Genomic DNA, 23606 nt, shown 5'->3' with positions numbered 1-23606 from the left:
TTTCTGACTCTATCAAAGCCATCTGTGATAAGGGCTTGATTGAGTTCCTGCATTTTGTCTTCAACAGTTTTTTTTGCTTCAAAAATATTGCCAAATTATTCTTGTTCGAGTCTTTGAGTCTAAGCTTGATGTGTTTTAGTCTTTTGTGTAGCAGAAACATTCTTGTACCCTGAATATGTAGATCTTTTGTCCAACATTTTGCAATATTGTCGATAAATTCTGGGTGGGTGAGACAGATATTCTCAAATATAAAAGGTCTGTTCCTGGGGGTACCAATGCCCTGTACCTCAAGTTCTATAGGCCAATGGTCCGAGCCTCCAAAGGGGAGAATTCTCACTATCATTTCCTTGTCGGTGAGCATAAGGTCCTCTGGAATTATGGATCTGTCTAACTTTGAGGCTACTTGAGACTCTCCTCCTCTCTTATTGTTCCATGTAAAGAGGCCATTACTCATATCAGTGTCAACTAGCTCCATATTTTCTATAAACGTTTGAAATGCTATAGAGTCTTTGCTTAAAGTTCTGGTTCCCCATTTTTTCCGAAAGTGATTTGATCATGTTGAAGTCCCCACCCATGATCCATGGTACTCTTGCATGTCTATCTCTTAGTTCCATAAGAGAATATAGAAACCTGATTTTATCATCCAGTCTTTGGGGGCCATAAACATTCGTGACCAGATAAGCCTCCCTATCTCCCACAGGCTGAATAACCACTGATAAATAATTCCTAGATGCCTCGGCATCTATTATGCCAATCTTTTGGGCGTTCCAAAGAGTGAGTATGCCTCCTGCTATATTATCTGCTTTGACTTCTAGAAACTCAAATTTATTGAGCCATTTGCTGTGAATTTCTTTTATTTTTTGAATGGAACATTTAGTTTCCTGGATAAAGATTATATCTGGAGCTTCTTGTTTCATTCTATCTCTAAGTAATCTTTGTTTCCTTTTACTACCTAGACCTCTGATATTCCAAGATGTGAACTTCATTATGAAAGATTTGTAAAGGAGTAGCTGGTTAGGTCTTTCATCTTACCTGAATCTATCATTAGCTTTCCACGTTCCATCAATAGCTCATTCTGCTTTTTTCTTGGTGTGGTTTTCATAGTTTTCACACCTTCGTTGCCCTGCCTTTCATTGTTTCTTTTCCTTTCCTGCCCTTTAGCCTGAGTTTTCCACAGGAACAGCTGTTGTACTCTGTTGAACTCTTCTTGAGGTAGTGAGTCTACTCCTCCCATGGTCCCCTATTTCAAGAACCCTTCCAGATCTAGGTGTTCTCTATCAAGAATATCCTGCAATTCATGATCCTCCATATCCATCTCACTCTGGGTCATTTCTTGGTCCATTTCCAGTTCTCCATCGCTCATCGTAGTCTCTTTCTGTTTGTTAATATCTTGTGTTTGTTCACTATTTTCTTCTTTCTCCTTCTCACTTGGGCTACCTTCCATTACCTGATCTACCTCTATTATCTCTTCCTATTCTTCGAGTACTTGGAACCTATTTAGACTGGCATGTTGCCCTTCTATTTGATGTTGCTTTGGTCCCCTTTTACCATCTTTTCCTCTATATCCCACTTTGTGAAAGTTTTCAGTATCTTTCACTGTGGTAGCTTTACTTTTATTCTCTGCTTTGCTGAGAGGGTGGTCTCTAAATAGGTTCCCATGCTCATGGCACTTATGACATCTGAAAGGAATATGTTCGTAATATACTGTTTGCACCCATTCTTCATCAAAAACTTCCAAGATGACCTCATCTGGTAGAGCTCCAGAGAGATCCATCTCCACACATATTCGTGCAAAGGAAGTATATTTTCTCTTTCTGGTGGCCTCAGATGCTTTGAAAAGATGCCCTAATTTGTCTCCTACGGTAGATAACGATTTAGTTTGCCAGTAATCAAGTGGTAGGGAGTAGAGTCTTACCCAGACTGGGACCAAAGTGAAAGTCTCTCACTCTGGGACAAAATTCATCATCCATGGCCACATGTAGAGGCTTGCAACTACATAGAAATAGGACCCTCCTTCAAACACCCTGTCTCTATCCTCGATATTTGTAAAGACCACAGTGAAGAAACCCTTCGACCCAAGATGTAGGTCTATGCCTCCTTTTGGTTTCGAGTGGTATTTAATCCACACTTGTAGTGTCTTTTCAGTGGGCCATAATCCCATGAATTTACAAAATGATAGTGTAGGTCCACATGTGGTCCCTGTGCGCCTGCAGAGAAGGATAATTTAAAACTACTCTGGGTGTAACCTCAACCTTGGGTTAACATGGCCCCTTTTGCGCTTTGTTTTCTGCTCCCTATTTCTTGTCTTCTTCCTCATTTTATTTTGTTCTATTGGCCTCCCTTGTTTTGGTTAAATCTGGTTCCTCTTCCATGTTCCTTATCCCTTCTCCTGAAGGACCTCTGGCAATTTCTAATGGTTTCTTACCTCGGCTGGCCACGGCCTGCTTGTAGGAGGGAGTGGAGCTCCCCCCTTTGCACCCTCCATGGAGTTCAACACTTGCAGAAGTTTCAAACCCTAGCTTGCAGAAGTTTTCCCTCGTTCCCCTTGGATATATTTTCCTATGATGAACACCAATTATTATTATTATTATTATTATTTTAGATATATATATATAATTAATTAATCTAATTTAATTTTGTATTAATTTTTATTGATCCTAGTTTTTGATTCCCTGTATTTTCCATAAATTTAGCTTTTTAAATGTCTTGTTTCACTTTATTTTGACTAAAAAAAATATTTAATTTATTTATTAAAAAATTTTGATTTTTGATTTTTTTTTAAAATCATAAATTTATTTATTTTTATATATACTTTTAAAATTTTTATTGATCCTAGTTTTTGACTTCCTTTATTTTCTCCATAAATTTAGCTTTTTAGATATTTTGTTTTACTTTATTTTGACTAAAAAAATTTATTTAATTTTCAATTTTTATACAATGTTTCCCAAATAATCTACTCTAAACATTATGGATCACAGAAGTCTAAACTCAAAAGTAAAATTCATATTAATTATTAAATTAAAAATGGATCAAAATAAAAATAAAAAAACTATTAATTAAAGAAAATGACTATTTTATGAAAAGTCAAAACCTTTTTTATTACCAAAGAAAATTATTAAATTAAAATTAATTAAAGGAAAACTATTAATTCAATAAAATGACCAAAACATAGAAAATTTAATTAGAAAAATTCAACTTGTTCTGACGATGAACCACATTAGTTGGTTCGAAACTACAAATGAAATATCTTGTAATTTACGTGGAAAAATCTCTCATAAACTTAATATGGATCATAGAGAAAAATCAAGATTAAGAGAAATAAATAATCTATTAATTTAAAAATAAATAGGCAATCAATTAGAAAATTATTATTATTATTATTATTAAATATAAAAATATAGAAATTGGTAATTTGAAATTGTTGAAACTTGAGAGATCCAAGTTCAAATCCCCTTGTTGCAAAACTAAGAAAAATAGGACATATAATAATCCCTAAAGATTTATTAATAATTACGTGTAAAGTAAGATGTTAAGTTTCTCTTGGTTACTATATATATAAATAAAATAAAAATTGATGAAATATATATATATATATATATATATATATATATATATATATCAATTTGGAAAATAACAAATATAAATATAATATATATCTATAATAAATAAATATAAATATAAAAAACAAGCTAAGCATATTAATTAATAAATCTAATAAAAAAACTCAAAAATTATTATTAAAAATAAAAAATAAGCATATTAATTAATGAATTAAAAATGAATCCAGATAATCAATTAAAAATTATTATGAAATGATTAAAGCAAGAAAATGAGCAGTCAAAACCACATAAAAGAAAAGTAATACTGGAATAATAAAAATTGATAAGGATAAATTTACTGAACGAAAAAAAAAATTGATATATAACTAACCATAATGCAAGAATCAAAAAAATATAAATATAATATATATTTATAATGAATAAATAAAAATATAAAAATCAATTTCAAAGATAATAAACAAAGGTTATAATAAAAGAACAAAAAAAGTTTTATTTAAAAAAAGCGAACAACTAACTATATTAATTAATTAATAAATTGAATAAAAATGAATTATTATTAAGAATAAAAATTAATTATATTAATTCATAATTAAAAATTAATCCAAATGATTCATTAAAATTTGTTTAATAAGAAAAATAAAAAGGATCTTATAAATAAAATCATAAGATAGGAAAAAATCTAAAGAGAATAAAAGGGAAAAAAACTTTAAGAATAAAAGGTACGGATCCAACAACTAGTAATTTTCTATTTATCATTTCTATTCAAATTATTTGGTCTCCTTTCAATCTCTATGGACTCCCTAAACTTTTGGTTATGGTAATGATCAATCTTTGCAATGATTCGTTGCTTTTAATGTAGATGTGGTGTTTTGTCTTTTTTGCATGTTTTACTAATTTTGAGGAGTGGGACCTACCATTTTCTATGTTGATTGTGTGCTCATGAATCTTTTGATTTATTGAGTGGCCAGTTTCGCCAATATAGGGTGTCCCACAAGAACATGGGACTACATATAAAAAAAATCATATTATTAGGGTCCACGAGGTCTTTAATTGATATTAGCGAGCATCGAATGGTGTTTAGGGGCCTGAAGGTTGAGGGAACATAGTGCTTCCTTATCCCATAGATAAACAGAAGATGAATACCTAAAATCTGGTCTTTGGTTTCTTTTATTATCCTAGGACATTTGTTAGCTTTAAGGAAATATTTGAGACACTAGTGCCTACTATAGCCATTATTTTGAAAACCTTAAGGATATGAGTTTTCTCCTCATCAAGGTTATTTTCATTAGAATGTTTTAGAGCATGAGTAGCTAATGTGCTGAGAACACCTAGATTTTGAGTAGAGTAATGAAGGGACTTAGCATGAGGATATTGCTCTGTGTGATTTTTATTCAGAAAGACCTGGTGGGAGAAAGAGCCATCACCATTCCTAGAAATAAGGACGTCAAGGAAATGTAGGCTCCAATTGATTTTAAATTCCATAGTAAATTTTATGTAGCTAGACTGATTGTTAAGATGCTGGAAAAACATGTCCAATTTTTCACATAAATGAGGCCATATGACACACGTGTCATCCAAAAACCTCTTCCATAGCTTTGGTTTGAATTGAGCTGAGGCTGAAACCTTCGATTAAAAGTCCTCCATGAATAGATTAGCCACTACAGGGGAAAGGGAGGAACCCAATGGAACACGACAAGTTGGTTCATAGAATTCCCCTTCAAAGCTAAAGAAAGTGGACCTAAGACATGTTTCAACAAATCTAGTTGTATATGGATCCATAATGTGTTTGATATGTTGTATGGCCTCTTTTATAGGGATATTAGTGTAAAGGGAGACCACGTCAAAACTCACAAGAATATCCTCAGGATCAAATTTTATACTCTTTTACTCATTGATAAACGGGAGAGTCTTTGACAAAGAACTCGATAAGGCCAACAAGGGGTTCTAGCTTTTGGGCTAAATACTTTGCAAGAAATTAAGGCATTCCACCTATATTTTTGACAATGGGTCTTAGGGGATCCCCCTCCTTATGGATCTTGGGCAGCTTACAAATCATAGGAGTGAGAGGGCATCTACTCTCAATGAGTTTATGGCTAAAGGAGCTAAGGGTGCTACTAGATTTTATATAAAGAGCTACCATTTTTAAGATCATATTTAAGCTATTTTTATCAAGCTTCTTGTAGCTCCCATTGTTACATAGGTTATCCAACAATTTTCTTCGGTAATCCTCCTTATCTAAGATAACAACGACCCCACCCGTGCCAGGTTTGAAGATAACAATGTCTTGGTTATTGTTCAAAGTCTTAAAGGAATCAAACCCTTGTTTTCTAATGTTATTCTTAGGGGGATTTTCCTTTCTAAGGAAAAATGCACAATATTGCCTAATGATATCCTTAGTATTATAAGGTAATTCCTTTATCCCATATTCAATGCCACAAACAATCTCTTCCACAGGTATTGTTCTTGGCATGGGAAAAATTTAATCCTTTCTCCAAAAGGCTATAAACAAAAGGATCAAAAGAAAATCTAGAAATATTAAATACCCTTTCATTGGGAGAGGATCAAAAAAAATATTTATTATTATTATTAATATTAAGCAGATGGCAACAAGAACTAAAAGAAGACTTAACCAAGATGGTGGAACTTTTTGTTCTTATCAAACTACTTCCAATCAAGAAATTTGAGGGGAGGTTAATACCAAGGTTAACCTCAAGGGAACGATTGTCCCCAAAGGGGGAATATTTCAAAAAATTAGTGATCGCCTCTCGTTGGTCAGGATGGTCAACCAAAATTGCAAATTCATATAACAAGATGGAATCGACAGGGATTTTAGAGGATGGTGAGGGAGGACTTGTAGGGAAGATCGAATATTCCAAATTAGCAAATCCAAAATAGACATGATCAGGTAGGTCAACGGACATGGAGGGATGATTTTCCAAGATGGAATTTATGTTGGAGGGAGAATGAAGCTGTAGGATCTGTGGACTAGGTTCAATGGTCGAAAAAGAACAAGTATGAGAGGAGAAAGATAGGGTGCAGTCTCCAGGATCAGATGAACTAAAATCAGTGAAGTTGAAGTAGAAAGATTCATTTTGAGACACCACAGTGCTAGAGAAAGTTGTTTTATTGGGATGAACAAAAGAAATAGGTGGTACACAAAGTAGAACCTTTGAATGCATAACACTTATGAAACCATCAATGGAACCAATCACAATATTATTTAGTAGAGTAGGTTGATATAAAATTCCTGACTCACCATTATGCTTAACTAGAGAAGACCAAGACCTAGAAGTTGGAAGAGCAGTGCCATGTATCCATGAACTGAGGGCAGATATCTAACTATTATTGACCATGCTATTGAAAGAATAACCTAATAAATCAGGAAATCCACCCTCAGAATAAGAATTGTTTTAGAGCTTGAGAAATTTATAGACTATTTTTTCTTCCATATTTCTTCCATGGGAATATTTTTTAATTCTAAACATGCTTTGATCCTTATCCACAGGGTTGTGGACACCATGTGTGAAAGCTCCAAATGTAATGAGAGCAACCTATGAGAGATAAGATCAAGACCGTTTCTAACCTTGTAGATCTCATAATGAATAAGAGCTAGACTCACATTAAAAAATACACAATGGTTTCTAGAATTATTGAGGTGATGTTAATTCTGAGTGAATAAAGGAACCATGGACGAATCTCTACATCGTTTTAGTAATGCCAAATTAGACTTCATCTTGGAAACCTACAAGCATGCCTGTTCAAAATGATGAACTTTTATTGCAATGGGCCTTCCCTCTAGAGTTGTAATCTCTGAATTTACGCTTCTGTGATCCATATTTTGAATAATGAAAATATTGGTAAAAATCACATGAGAAATATTGTGTCAACACGTTTCAAGCCACCTAGTATGGTTCATTGTTAAAACAAGATAAAGTTTGATCTTAGAATCATTAAGAATGATTGAGTTTGACCTTTGAAAAAGATTAAGTAATAAGAACAATGTAGAAAAAATTATCTCCAATGGTTAGAATTTTGAATAGAAAAAAAATATATATTTTATTAATACAATATATTTTGACTAATATTTAAAAAACATATTAATTTATAAAATAAATAATAAATTCAAGGAATTTTGAATAAAAAATAAAAATATATTTTATTAATACCAGATATTTTGACTAATATTTTTAAAATATATCAATTTATAAAATAAATAATAAATTCAAAATTGTAAAAAACAAATTATAAAAAATAAAACTAAAATAAAACCTAAAACACCATTCTATTAAAATTCAAACCAAAAATTGAGTAAAAATGAATAAATAATAACCAATCAAATGATATAAAATAAGCAAAAACAACTCATTCACAATAAACTAATAACCTAAAACAAATGAAAAACAAAAAAATAAATCAATAGGGTAAAAAATTATAATAAAGAATAAAAAACACCGGAAAAACGAAAAATAAACCATTTAAAGAAATAAGTAAAATTATTAAACAATAATAAGAATATATCATTAAAATAATAAAAAATTATTTTTAAAATACTCAAAAATAATATTAATTAATAAATTAAAAATGAATCGAAATAGTCAAAGAAAAAATATCAAATAAAAAAGGACCATTTTATTCAAAGTCAAAACCATTTTCTTTTATTTATTTCTTTATAATGAAGATTTTGGTTTATTTCACTTTGAAACTTTTGATCTAGCATTACTCTTTTATAATTGTTTCATGATCATTGTTTAATTAGAAAAGGCCTATACACCTGTATTAAAGTTATAATTCTCATGTATTGAATTTTTTTTATTTTTTATTTTACTATCATTAAAATTCAATAAAATAATTGTTAATCAAATTACATTTTAATATTCTTTTAATTATATTTTTAATACATAATTTTTTTACAGTATCTTTAAACATTTTAATTATGTAATTTGAATAATTGAAATATTCAATTCCAGAAGTAGTTTTTAACAAAATTAATGAAAAAGAACAATTTATATTTGATGGATATTTAAACTAGCAATTGTACTACATGTTGCAAAGCAAACATGGTAAGATAGTAGCATAGGAAAGAGTAGCATAGAAGAAAGAAGATTTGATATAATGATGATGTTGTAAAAAGGTTATAATAGGACATATAAACTACCATTTCAATAGTGGTAATTCATAAGTGATCATTGTCCTAGATGTGAATCAATAAATGCTTATTTTTTTAAAGGAAAAGCAAACTACATTTTAAGAGTTAAAATTTCATTTACTATATGAATCAATGGAGAAGAAAAACATAGAAATCAATGAGATTCCTAGGCACACACTGGTCAAAAATATAAGCTTCCAAGCTCTCAAAGCCATGTAATTTTAATACTAAAAGCGGGACCTTATAATTTAGTGCGAGCAAAAGAATGTAAAGTTAACAAACATTGAATTCAAATTATTCAGCAAACATATATACATAGTGAAGCATCTCTAAGTTAGTTTTGATCATGAAGGGAATTCTCTGTGGCCAAAATAATAAACTCCACACTTCACGTAAAATGTAAAGAATCCCAGTATGTTGCTTGAAATATTAGATGAAGATCTATAAAGTTTCGACCTCATCCTCACTGATGAAATTTACTACCATTGATTAAAACCTCAATACAAATCCCACTAACTTTTTTCATGTTTATGTTGCACGTAAGATTAACATGTTCATTCATAATTTTAAATTCAAGAACAAATTGACTTCTGAAATCAAACTTTATGTTAAAGTAATTGGAAGGGAACACAACACTTTCATCTAAAGCAAGATTAGAGGCCTTGATATCATTTGTCACATATTTCTTTGAATCTTTTTCACTTGTACATGGATGACAAATGCGTCTACCAAATCCCAAATCTAAAATCAAAAATAAAAGTGACACAACACTTCATATACTTGATGCTATAGAATAAGCTATCAAGGTTAGCATGTCTCCCGCTAAATAGTACATATGCATTTTCCCAATAGGGAAAAAACATGTTTAATAATGATTAAAATGCAAACTCTAGTTCACTCCCAGTATGAGTGGGAGTATATAAAGTAGAATGATTCTTAGGCCTTATCTCCTCCAGTTGTTGGATGACAGCCTTAATATCTCGTCTCAAAGATGGAGAAGGTGCAAAAAAACCCATGGCAAGTTGAAGTGCTCGAAGTAATCCATCATCTACAACACTTCTCAATCCATTCAAGATATCAATATCAAACAGCTCCAACTTAGTCTCCTCCAATACAATTGTGTTCAAAATAGAAAGAAAATCCACAAATTCATCATAGCTCTAATTCTTGCCTGGTTTCTTTCCAATGAATATTTCTAACAAGAGAATGTCAAAGTTGTATATACGTGTCTTGGTCTTGGTCTGTTTCATCTTCTAGAGCTCAGAACCCTTATAGCCCTGAAGTGTAGGTGAATTTACCATGTGAGAAACAAATGATAGATTCATTAATCGGTCTAGACTATAATCATTCAAATGTGCCACATAGTGTTTATAAGTCAAAAAATTATTAGGTTTTAGGTTACCATGAATGATGTCTGTTTCAAGCCTAGTTTGAAGGTGGGAACGTCCTCTTGTTGTTGGAAATTCGATGGTATGAAGGTGGATGGATGTGTAAGTGTTGGTATCAATGTCAAACAAGGCTCAGCGTGATGATGGGGCTTCATGCCTTGGTGGTTGTGATGATATGCTATGTAGAGACTTTGAAGACATATTTTGAGGTATAAAATGGTCTCAGTAGCTAATCAGACTCCTTTCATTGGAAATTTCTCTGAAATATCTTTCCAACGGTATGTGGAAGTCCATAAATGGACTTGTGGTTCGGAAGATATGGCCTGCTAGAGTTCATGGTGATTCAGGCCTTATGCAGTGAGGAATATTGAGGATCGGAGGTCCCGGAAATCAGAGATCGGGGGATTCAAGGCTCTATACATGGTGGAAGTGAATTCCTGATTAGAGATTTGTGATATCACCTACCATAGATCCCGGCAAATCACAATCGATGATTGAAGGTTCTGTGGTGAAGCGCAACAATGATATGTGATATGTGATTAGCGATATCAACCATCACAATATCGAAGGTCAGCACAATGGTGTATCAGCACACAATCGTACATCAGCGATCAGAGTTCTGCATTTCAAAAGTGATGCTAATACTGAGGCCTCTAGTGTTAAATTGCCAGGAGAGCCAAAAATATTATTACAAAGGAATTTGCTATAAAACTAAGCATGGGGGGCTTTTTTCTCTCTTCTCCAGGAGGACACGTGGAGGTGTCTAGTTAGATTCAATAAGGATAGATGGCATCATCATAGAAGCTCTGATGAGGACACATGGTAGTGTTTGATTGGTTTCGATAATACGACGTGGCTGCTGATGTCAGCATGATGTCACAATATAGAGAAACACATGTCAGGTTATTTCAGGGTTTGGATGGCCTAATAGGCCATATCCAAGTGACACGTGTCATGTGGCATGTGATGACATCACTTCGGCAATCATTGATCAGTGATCTTTGGTGGCTAGCATATTTGCAACATAAAGAATTCTCTGATAAATGGCCTCCTGGGGTATAAAGCGTCAGTTTTATGAAGAAAATGTGTAAGGGGCCAACCAAAGGAAATATAGCCCCCGTCGAGGGTCTAGAGGCCTTAGCATCTAAATTATGAGCCCTTGGTCACAACCCTCCGTTATATGGATGAAAACACAAAGAGGAGCTGAGGATTAGTGAAATTCGTTGTTTTGTATGAGTTTTACGTGTAAAAGCGTCAATATGGAAAAGGATCTGATAGTGTTCTATAGTGAAAATCCACCGATATAATAGCAGTACAAAGGTGTATTAAAGATTTATGAATCAAAATTTGTGGCTTTCAAAGCACTTCGGTAAGGTTGATGCCCGAAGAACTCACATGCATGCATTGTAAATATAAATGAAGAACAGAGGTGCCATGAGAATGTTTAGCTAAGTCTTTGTGAGCCATAAATGATCATGGGGAGCCTCTGTGAAATATTGAAGGAGAGATAAGATTTAATACATAGCATGGAGTACCTAAAATGAGACAGAGAAGTGATCATCGCCAATTCCTCTGATCCTAAATTTAGTGATAACACAGGGGAAGTGTGATTCAACAAAATTATGGGGTGTCATGTGAGTATTACACACCTGGGAAGATTTGATTATGACAGTGATGACATCGAACCAATAGAAGCACAGAATGGAAGAACGAATCTCCATTGAGATATGGTGAGCGTGAGCATATGTGTAAAAGAGCAGAGTTGAGAGCTAAGGCATTGAATTGGAGTGTTGCAAGGGTAGTGTTGTGTTGAAAGCAGTGGAGAGGCCTGACCAAATCTAACAGAGCACAGAGAAAGAAAAAAAAGGAGGACTGCCACAAGTGTTCAGAAAGCAAAGTGTAGAAGTTTTATCTACAGACTTCCATTAGATGGTATTTTACTTGTAATGTTTTATGCCTCTATTTTAAGTTTGAAAATTGTATGAAAAAGTAGAACAGTGGCTGTGGCAGGTTGGTGTTTGAATACTTAAGGGGTTGGTGCCTCTTGGCAAGTTGGTGCTTATTGAAACAAAGAGGCTTGGTGCCTCCAATGAGTAGTTCCTCAAAAACAAAAATATGTATTTAAGTTGGTGTTTAAATTACATCATAAAACAAACAACAAATTGGTGGCTTTTTCCCTCTAGGTTTCCATGTGAAAACATTGTGTCAAATGTATGCTTTACATGATATTGTTGTTTGAGTTTGTGTATCTAAAAGTTTAGTGAGTTACTGGTTCATAAATGAATGCTCTCATATAATAAATAACATAAGAAGGAACTCAAAGTACAATAAGAAAATAAAAGTAACATTTTATTAAATTATTGATTCACCCCCCTCTTAGCAATTCCTTATTCCAACAATTGGTATCAGAGCCAAGTTCCTTTAGTAACAATTTAACCACTGGAAGGTAGATCCTTGAAGAATTATGAATAGGAAAGAGAGTCAAGAAGTTGACTCAAGTAAGGTACCGGTCCTTGATGGAGCCAGTTATGCCTTTTGGAAAGTAAGAATGGAAGCATAGCTCGTCCCTGGGAGTAGATGTTTGGACCTCTCTACTAGTAAATTACAATGTCCCAGATATACCTCCCACGGATGCAGATGGAAAGAAATTGTATCTAAGAAATGGTAATTCCAAGCATTAGTTGGTCTTAGTCATTATGAACTTGTGAAATGCATGCACTGTAAGTCCACTTATGAAATGTGGGAAAAGCTTAACCAGTTTCATGAAGGAGATGACAAAGTGAACCAAGAAAAACTTTAGTCCTTCAGAATGAGGTTTGAAAGCTTGAAGATGAAGACAATGAAAGCATTTTTGAATACTTCCTCAGATTTGATGAAGTAGTTATTATTATTAGAGGACTTGGTGAGGAAGTCAAGGAATAATTTATCATTCAAAAAGTATTGATATCTCTACCCATGTGATTTAATCCCAAATTATCAGCCATAGAGGAAATGGTCAACTTTAAGGATCTCAAAATGGATCAGCTACATGGTATTTTCACAGCCTATGAGATGAGAGTAGGAATGGAAAATTTTGAACCAAAGAAAGTGGCATTCAGAGTATCCAATAAGCGCAAGGAGCATAGAGTTCATCAATGTTTCTCTAGCAGTGAACCTAATCAGGATTTGGCTCAACTGGTGAGAAAACTAAATCGTGGCTCTGGAAAATTTAAAGGGAAGTTTCCCTTTAAATATTTTGAATATGGAAGATTGGACATTTCTCTTCCAAATTCCCCTACAAAGTAAATCATGAAGGAGAAGAAGATCTTAATTTAGAAATAATTCTCAGACATTTCAAAAGAAGAAACCTTACAAAAAGAAGGGGTTCTATTCCAAACAAGATAGTTTGGCTTCGAAATTAGATTGTGAAGACTCATCAGAAAATGAGTCAAATAAGTATCTTCTTATGGCCCTCAAAATAGACTCCAAGAAACAGGGTCTTACGAACTCTGAAGAGGAAGAAGAGGAAGGAGTGGTAGACCTTGAAGGAGAACTCATCAATGCCCTTGATGAGTTGAAGAAAGCAAGAAAGAAAAACAAGTAGCTGAAGGAACATTTGCAGTGTGCAGAAGAAGGAATGTATAACTCAGATAATGAGGAATTTTCATACCATAAATAAAAACTTGAAGAAGCTATCAAGAGTAAGGATAGTCTGGCTATTTAGGTGAAAGGAGAACAAGAAAACCATGAAAGAATAGAACTGGAGAAAAAGCACTTGAAACAGGATTTGTTCAAGTTAAATAGGGAAACGACCTTAAAAACTTGCAAAGATGATTATCTGTCTTTGAAGGTTGAGTTGGAGGAAGCCAGACGAAAGGAGAAGGTCCTTCAAGATATGATTCAAGAATGGGAAGAAAACTGCAAATATCTTGAAGGCGAGGTGATCTATCTAAGAATTGACCTTGACAAATCAAATACCAAGAAGGGTCTAAATGAGATATTTGTTTAAGGGACTAGAAAAGTAAATCAGATTCTGAGTTGTCAAAGGCCCTCAGGAACCAGAAATGGACTTGGATACTCAAAGGAACAATAATATTCTATCGAGAAGAAGAATAATAAGATAAATTGCAGGTCCACAGGAGTTGAAGAACCACAGATTCATAAGAGGAATCATCATGAAATATTTCATGAAGACAAAAGAGCAGTTGAATGTTACAGATCCATTTGCGCACATGAATCCCATCATTCAGATTAGTACTATTAGGGCTCATCAAAACCTAATTCAGTTTCTCCATGTCCTAGACAAGTCATCACTTCGAATGCCTCCTTCCCTGAGAGTTTCTTGGCTTGAAGCTCTCTAGAAATGCCTCCTTGAGGGACCAGCACAGCCTTGGTCAGGGGTAAGTGCGCTTCAGTGCAGGTAGTACCATGTCAGGGTGCTTTCCATAGCACTTAGGTGTACTTTGACCTGTGCTCGGTGAGATTGAGCTAAATCATCATAGGGTTATGTTGGATTGTTGGGTCCTAACCTAGGTTCAGAGTTAATTAGTGAAACAAATCCCTGTACTACTGGCCCTTTCGACAACATTCCATAGAGCGCGGACTGAGGTCTCACCCAAAGTAGTATGGGGGAGTGTTGGAACTAGGTTTTCACACCCTTGAGATGTCTGAGGGTATGTTTCAGTCCAACTGCTCGATCCTACACATAGTTTGCTTCGTGCACTTCCCTGGCCTTTGTGCCCTGATATACTTGCCTTCGTGTAGCCTTGACCAGGGGTTGTTGGGCTTCCACCCTGTTGGAGCAGCACTCTGCACTATTTGCCTAAGTTTCACCTAAGATCTTAACTATCTTCCTTCACTAGTTAGTTACATTCACGTAAATAGAAGCCTTGTGTTATATTTATTTATAAAACACACACATATAAGTTCACGCAACAAATAAACAGTACGGTTGGAATTTATATTCAATAATACATTAAACAGGAAAAGATACACAGAAATATGGTAAACTTCTCTTTATTAATTCTTCCAACGGTTAGAGACTCGACCTGCCCTGTGCACTCAACTGCAGGGGTCCACGCACTCAGTTGTGGACTACTAGGCCTCTGGGCACTCAACTGTAGAGCCTTCTACTCTACGACCCAAAGACACATTTACACTTTGACTCAATTTCCTAGCCTCACCATGTTTCTTGTCTATTAGATATATTCTCCCTTCTACACTTAGAGCCTCACTCTATTTATACAATCCGATGGTCCGTAGACCATGGGTAGGTCTATCAAGCCGAAATTATATTACGCAAACAAGGGTAGACATCCCTGTGACTCTATTATGACTTCGTGCTCCGTGCCCACAATTTTCGGAGCTTTTATAAAGGATTTCATCAAAAATTGGCTTTAAGCCCCAAAACATGTCTTGGGGGGATTCCATGCCCAATAGGCCCCCAACACAAACATCGTGACTCGCCCTTGAGTCACGATGTCGGTGCAGAGATCTTCATGTAGAGTCCCTCCAACTTTGTCTGAACCACTGCAATTTCAACAACACACTATGCGGATGCCTGCTAGATTTTCTGTACACATTGTTCCGAGACCGCAGTGTCAAAAATGCTTCCCTGCATTTGTGTCTGTGTCCGATGCATTTGTGTGAGATTTCCTTCAATTGCTGTTGTGATGCTGAAGGCCTCATCAATCTAACGCTGAACACGCACCTTGAGGACTGCTTCTTTGTGTTGTGCCATGTCCACCTATTCTTTCAGCACTTTGGCCTGTTGCATCTGCATGAGCCTCTAAGTGAGGGCCATTATCTACACAGTTCCTTTGATGTTGTCATACTACTGCTGGAGTTCATGTACCTCTCTTTCTAAGCGCTAGATGTTGGTGTCCTCCAATAGATTCGTGAGGACCTCAAATGACTCCTCCAACATTCTAGTGTAGTCCCTTACTACACTATTGATCTCATCCAGTCCTGCTGTAATAGCGCTAATGCGCTTTTCTTTTACTTCTAAAGGGGTGGATAGTTGCTCCTTCAACCACAACTCTGCAATCTGAAGGTTCAGCTCCAGCTGAACCTTAGTGATTTCTTCGTGTGCCTTGCAGACGCCTCCTGCTAGCCTGTGGATGCGTGCCCCTGTTGGTGTGTTTGGTAGGATGACCAACTTAGGGACACATTGACAAGCTTCATCTAGTAACTGTACCAACTGCTGATTTTGCGACACCACTTCATCATGCTACAAGCTCAACTGCTCCATGTTGATATTTTGCTCGCTTAGTACTCGCAATGCACAACTTTCCCTAACCTGTAGTTCTATAGTAATACCATCCTATAGGACGTATAGTGTCTCCCATGGGAGTGTAGCCATGTTGATCTTGAGACCCTTTAGTGCACTAATCATAGGCTTGTCGATCTCATTTGTTGTCAAAAGTGCCCCTTCTGGTAGCACTATTGTATTTGTCATCCGAGCATGCAGCATCTACTCTATTGCAATTGTCCCCATTGTAAGGCTGGTCGAAAGGGTACCAGCCTGAGGAGTGCACACATGTAACTCCTGTAGCTGCGCTCTGAGGTCCCCCAACACAATCTGGTTCTCTTGTGAAAAATTATAAAGGGCCTCGGAGGTGACATCGTGCACCGTCTCACCGATGTCGTGTAGATCACCTTCAGTAAGGGTGATTGCGTCAATAGACAACTTTGATGCCTTGACCTTCTTGCGTGATCCTTTCTGCTCGCTCAAGCACTAACGCTTCAGCTGTGTTGACCCGGTTTGTGGGTCTGCGCCTCCCTCCTCTTCCATTGCTTCATGCCCATGTGAAGGTGACTTTTGGCCCTCACGCGCCTTCTCGGCTGCCTCTTGCATTATTGCGGCCTTTTTTTGTTATGTCATTTTCTGTGTAGCGTCCCACCCCTCCTATGCTTTTGCTGCCACTTCCTTCTTCCTTTTCTTCTTTGCCAATTGTGCCAGGCACAGTTTGGCCTCCTCTTTCTTCCTCTCTGCCACAGACTTTTCTATTGTGGCGATGTCTAGCATGCGCCACTCCGGTAGCCATGTCTCTAGTATATCAAAAATTACATCATCCGTGGCTACAAAGGGCAGCTCGCTCCATTTCTTAGCCGGGTCCTTGCACGATTTGATGTATATGTTGTGGAGGTCCACTTCAAACTCTGCAAAACTCTGCAGGCTATTGTAAACAGTGGGTGATAACCACGGCTTATGGTTAATCCCCATCCTAAGGTTCATTTCCATGAACACCCAAAATATCTTACTGTCACAGATCTGTTTTGCATCCTTTATGGCCTAGAATTCCTTGTAGAGGAACTCGGACCAGTTAAATTGGAACCCCTCCTTGCATTGCTCAACAAGTGCTACCATCAGTGTGGGTACCTCGTCTGCGCGACACTTGTACATAACTTTACTAACCAGTATTTGGGTCACCACTCTTAATGCCTTGTTGTTGATGCTGGATATGGCGCAGCCCCTTTTCTTCTTCTCCAGTTTATATTTCTTCTTCATGGCCTCCACGATGACCAACTCACTTCCTTTCCCCTCCAAGATATCTGCAGGGTCCTCTCCTTTGCATGGAAGTCGGGTAATTTGGTGAATCAAGTGGTCCGTGATGGGGATGGGCTCCTCCAGCCACAAACACCCACCATGCACTAGGCAGAGCAACTGCCTGATGACGAAAATTATTATTGGGGCACAGTGGAAATGCAACACCCAGAGCAAGTTTAATACCCCTACCTTTTCCACTCCATGCAACCACTTTCGCAGCTCTAATTTAGTAACCTTCACTACAATGTTTTGCTTTGGCTTCATGACCTATGCGGTCTCTAAGTGAGGGAACTTCTCGTGGTCAGCGAGATCCCAATATTTAAATTTCAAGCTCGGCACCCATCCTATGTGCGTGCCCTAAAAAATGATGTCGTCTGGGAGGAGCGGGGTCTAGAGAGAGCTCTTTCTCTCATCAAGATCCTTGGGCACTTTAGCCTTCCCCTTCCGTGGGGGATATAGGCAGGTAGCTTTGTTGGAGGGTGTGCAAGCTTAGTTTCCTCCTCCATGCCTTTGTCCTCATCTTCTTCAATGATAAGGTCCTCCAGGTCTTCCGCCTCCTCATCGGTTTCTATGTTAACAGCTTTCCCCTTCCCCTCCATCATCAGCCTAGTGCGCAGCAAGTTTTGTGGCGACACGTACGGGAACCATCACCTGTTTATCTTTATTTGTTCCTGGCGTGTGCGGTGATTTAGGGATTTTTGCCACAATCCCGGTGCACTCAGGGGCATCCCCTATAGTCAAGGCCTGCACAGCCTCTTCGGCAGTCATCTCTGTAATTTCCATAACTTCCTCAAATGTTGCCATTGTGTCCAACCAGAAATCTATCACTCGCATAATCGGGGGTTCAATCAACGCTCTACACAGGTCAAACAGGGCTCTGCTCAGGCTACATAGGGTATACAATAGCTCAATTTGTAAATGACCATGTGTTTTTCGCTAGGTATCCCTTTGTAATTTATAGCGCCTTTTGAATTTGAATTCTACCGTTCCCCCCAAATCCAATTCATTAATGCTCTCTTGGCGGCAGATTTTCCCAAATCTTGCCTATAAATCGTGTCTTAATGCCTGCTTCCCTCTCCATTTGGTCTCAAGTCAAGCATCACATCATGAATAGTGACTCCAACAGTCACTTTCTGGCCAACCCACGCAGCAGTACAACCCCCCTTGCACGGTCGCGAACCTTGTGACTCTTTGCTTCTGCGCGCCACTCCAACATCGTGCAGCTCCAGGCATAGTAGTTTCTATTCTCACGCCTCATTTCAATTGCTAGGAGTGCTAAGACTGTACTTCCCACGACTATTCAGGTGGTCATGCCACCTGTATAGGGTTTCATCTGGTCATCCATCACATTTCCTCGAAAATACCCACCTTTTGTTGTTATTGGCGGCGTCGCACACTTTATCATCTGCAACATGCCATCATGGTTGATTTGTGTAGTAATATGTGGTCCAAGCCAAGGAATCAGACTGATCAATTCGCAGCGATAGTACCCAAACCTATCAGCATGTTCGTGAACACCCTATATGGTCTTCTTATCGAGAAAATCTTCCTTTATCTCGTCCTCAAGTTTCTTGACTTCCACTTCCACCAGAGCACTTTTCTCCCTTAATTGCACCCTTTCTTTCTCAAGTTCTTGGAGCCTAAAATTACCCTGTTGGATTTCTTCCTTAGGTCCCAAGCATTCTCCTTCATTTGGTTGTGTGATCCCTTCTTTCAAGGCTTCGGGAATCATCGTATTCGTCGGTGCTTCCATGCGCGGACTATGCATTTCATTCTCTATGGGGGTTACAGCGTTCGCTTAATACTCCAACCTTGGAGGTGCCTACACCATCAGTTTACACGTAGTCCTATAATCCCATAAAACTGTTGGTACGTGTAGGTCCCAATCAGTCCTTTGTGCACTATGGACCTTGTTTATCACTTCGCACATGCTTACTAACCGTCTCTCTTAACACGAAGACTGTGTGCATCCACATAAGTTTCGTACCATATGCTTGTATCCATCTAGACAAGTGGGCACGTGAACCATTTCATCCAGAAATCTTGTCTATTAATTGCATTTGAGGCTTCCCAAACCACATGTGCATCGTCCTCCTGCAGTCGCACCAGTGCTCAAAACTTCTTTGGTGCGTACCACACCATCTTATAGGAGTAGCACACAGTACCCATTTCAAATCTTCAAAACGTTGTTGTTCTAGTACTTCTCTTTCAAATCTACTTAGGAAGTCATCTACCTCACTTAACCCATCATACGTAGGCAGATCCCTTACCTCCTTTGATACATAGCACAATGATCTCGTCATCATGTTACGGTTCAGCGTGGTTACCTCGTGTAACTATTTCTACCACCATTCTATCTCCTCATCAGAATTCGATGTGCACAAGATTTCGCACTCCCATGAGATTCATCCATCCGCAGTTGGATTCAACCATTCTTGTTTTCGCGCGGTTATCTTGTAGATGCAATCCAGATCGTCGTCGTTTTCATAGTCGCGCACTGGTTCTGTGTAGTACAATCCTTCTGTAGGGTCCAAAGGTACAACTACGTGCAAAGACTTCTTCTCAAAAATCATCCTGTGCTTCTTCAGATTGATCACCCCATTGATGTCACTGGCCCAATCTATTCCTAATAGGGCGGGATAGGGATTGTTGTCATCAAAAATCTCTATCACTTCGAAATCTGCTAGCGTGCTTGCTCCTTCGATATTAATATGATTCCCTGGAATCTCCCCATAGGTAGGATCTTTTGCTAGTTTTCCATTCATAGTTGTATAGGAGACCATTGCAGCTTAGGCCTCCCCATGGCTCCCAGACCTGCTTCAGTAGGACATTCGCGTCTGACCCTAGGTCCATAATTACTTGATCCATCTCATATTATTCAATTTGCGCGATCAATCTCATCTCCCTTCCTATTCGTGTCATGTGCTTTCCGAGCTTCTGTACTATGCACGGTTCTCCTGGTGCAATCCCAACTCATCTATTTATGAGTTCCTGCAGCCCCTTTACAGCCTTGCTATCGCGTAGCAGCTTCATGCATGTTTCTAGGAACATTGTGAGCATCGATGGGTCCATTTCTGGCTCCGGTCTATCTTTACTTCCTGAAGTGGAGGCATCAATGAAGCTCTTCTTGGCTTCCATGAAGGTTTCCTTAGCGCGCTCCAAATCAAACTTTGTTTGCTTTATTGGAGCCTTGCAAACCCAAGTACTTTCTTCGAGCTACTTGCCTTTGTCATCCCATGTTGTAATTCCACTTCGGAGCACAATATTTACATTAGGGTCTTCCTTGTGTAGCTCAGACCTCATCATTTGTAGATTTTGAGTCAGGGGAGGTTAGAGCGCTCCTTTATTGTGAAACATCACTATCAGTGTGTGATAATCCTCCATCTCATGATCAAAAAATGTACAATACAAGCATGATGGTCATGTTGGATTCGTACAATTGCGGGCATAATGTCCTGGCCCTCCGCAATTGTAACATATCAGTTGTTCGCGACCTCTTCCTAGTCCTCCTCCACCGCGGCCTTGTCTGCACCCCTGAAATCTGGTTCGCACCATCCCTACGTTCTGGTCAAGGGCCCACACCTTGGCCTAAACTCTGTAGGTAGGAGTCTGATCCATCATCAGCTCATAACTTCTACATGTGCACTCATCGTGTCCCACTGATCTACAGAAATTACAGAACAATTATTGTGAATTCTACATGTACTTTTGTAATAAATGGAATTTATCGGTAGCATGATTTACTCCTATCTGACAAATCACACACCATAATGTAGGTGTCGTGCTTGGTCATACTTGTCCCTCCAGTCTTATTGTAATTGGTCCTCCTCCCGTGAGGTAGTTCGCAAACACCATGCAGTGGTCCTTGTCATGTCCCTTACCCTTGCACTTTACACACCATACCTCGTCGCGCACTTCTGGGCAAGCTATCCTGTCTTGTTTCAAACTCTGCATCTCAAGGCACAAGTTTTTCAACTACACGTGAATCCACTGAACTCCTAGATTGGGATCCTGTATTGGGGTCTCATGCGATCTCATCATGACCTCTAAGGCCTCAGCCTGAGTTGTTAGCCTCTATTATGACAGCGTGTTTCTTAGATGTAGAGTTAACAATGCTACAAACTGTTCGCGGTGTTTTCCATCCATCAACGTCATGTTGGCTTCGCGAATTGTGCACTTTAGTCTTTGATCCAACTCCCAAGGGGTATCGCCTGGTAGCATTGTGATCTCCTTGAACCCAATGATCGACTGCACCTCTGACTTCGATCTACTAAATTCTTTGTTTAGCTCAGTTTGAATATCTACGATCCCCGCATTTGAATTGTCATTGGAATGCTTAATGTGCCAGGTCAACACACGATCCTGCAAAGCACTGACCAATATCGCTTTCTTTATATTGTCATCCATGACTCCCTACACTTCCCATACACCTTTTATGAAGAACCAAAACTAGTTTTGATCTTCATTCCCTACTCCCTTTAACACTAGCAACTTTACTATGTTCGTCATATTGATTCACGGTGGTGGCGGAGGTGGTATGGGTGAAGATGGGGATGAATATGGTGAAACTGGCAGCAGTGTGGGTGGGGATGGTATGCATGGAGTTCTCTGCGTTATCAAATTGATCGCACTTCTTGGTGAGACCTTCACGAGCTCTTACTCACCCCCTCATGGAGGTGAAATCAAGGGGCTAGTTTCTAGTTCTGTACTACCTTCATTTCTGTAGATTCTCCCACTTCGCGTAACCCCAGACATCAATTTATTCACATAACCCACTTCGTGTACTTACCTCGTAGCCCTTTGAGAAAGCGTCTTTCTACCTCGCTATAGTTGACTGAAGTATCTACCACGAACTCGGTGATGAATCCTCCTATAATTCAATCGAGTTAGTGATCAACAGCGCACGTGATCTTATCCTCTGATGCTTCCAATCTCTACACCAATTCTGGAGTCCACACAATAGGTCTGTTGAGCTTACACCTTCCTTGGCTATCTGCTAGCTTCGCGATCCACTCATATAGCTTAGTAGGGAAAGATGCAAAGAAAATTTTGTGGATCTCTGTGTATAAGTAGCAGCCTAACCACTCTTCCTTTGATAGCTGCGGATTCCTATTTTACTGCTCCGCGAACTCGTGAATCTTTGTATCCAACCAATCTTCAATTCCCTTCTTTGTTGGATTCCAGTGATGCAACATTAGACATCTCTATGCAAATCCTAGTCCCAGCAACATAACCATTTGTTGGCTTGTTGGGGCCTGAACGAGGTCTGGATTAATTAGCCAAACAAATCCCTATACTACTAGCTCTTTTTACAATAGTCTGCGAAGCACAGACTAAGGTCTCAACCGAAGTAGTATGGGGGGGTGCTGGAACTAGGTTTCCGCGCCCTTGAGATGTCTGATGGTATGTTTCGGTCCAACTGCTCATTCTTGCATGCTGGTTGCTTCACGCACTTCCCTAGCCTTCTTGCCCTGATATACATGCCTTTGTGTAGCCCTGAACAGGGGTTGTGGGAATTCCGCGCTATTGGAGCAGCACTCTGCACTATTTCCTTAAGTTTCACCTGAGATCTTATCTATCTTCCTTCACCAGTTAGTTACCTTTGCATAAATAGAAGCCTTGTGTTATATTTATTTATACAACACACACATATAAGTTCACACAACAAATAAATAGTACACTTGCAATTTATATTCAATAATACATTAAACAGGAAAAGATACACAAAAATATGGTAAACTTCTCTTTATTAATTCTTCCAATAGTTACAGACACAAGCTGCCCTGCGAACTCAGCTGCAGAGCCTTCTCCTACTCTACGACCCAAAGATAGATTTTACACTTCGACTCAATCTCCTAGCCTCATCATGTTTCTTGTCTATTAGCTATATTCTCCCTTCTATTTATACAATCCCATGGTCTACGGACCATGGGACGGTCTATCAAGCTGACATTATATTACAAAAACAAGGGCGGACAACGTTG

The sequence above is a fragment of the Pinus tabuliformis genome, chromosome 2_2, assembly GCF_031772625.1.
Source record: "Pinus tabuliformis cultivar Carrire ecotype Pingquan chromosome 2_2, CPIR1, whole genome shotgun sequence".
Classification (NCBI taxonomy): Eukaryota; Viridiplantae; Streptophyta; class Pinopsida; order Pinales; family Pinaceae; genus Pinus; species Pinus tabuliformis.
Note: the sequence above shows the minus strand (reverse complement) of the source record.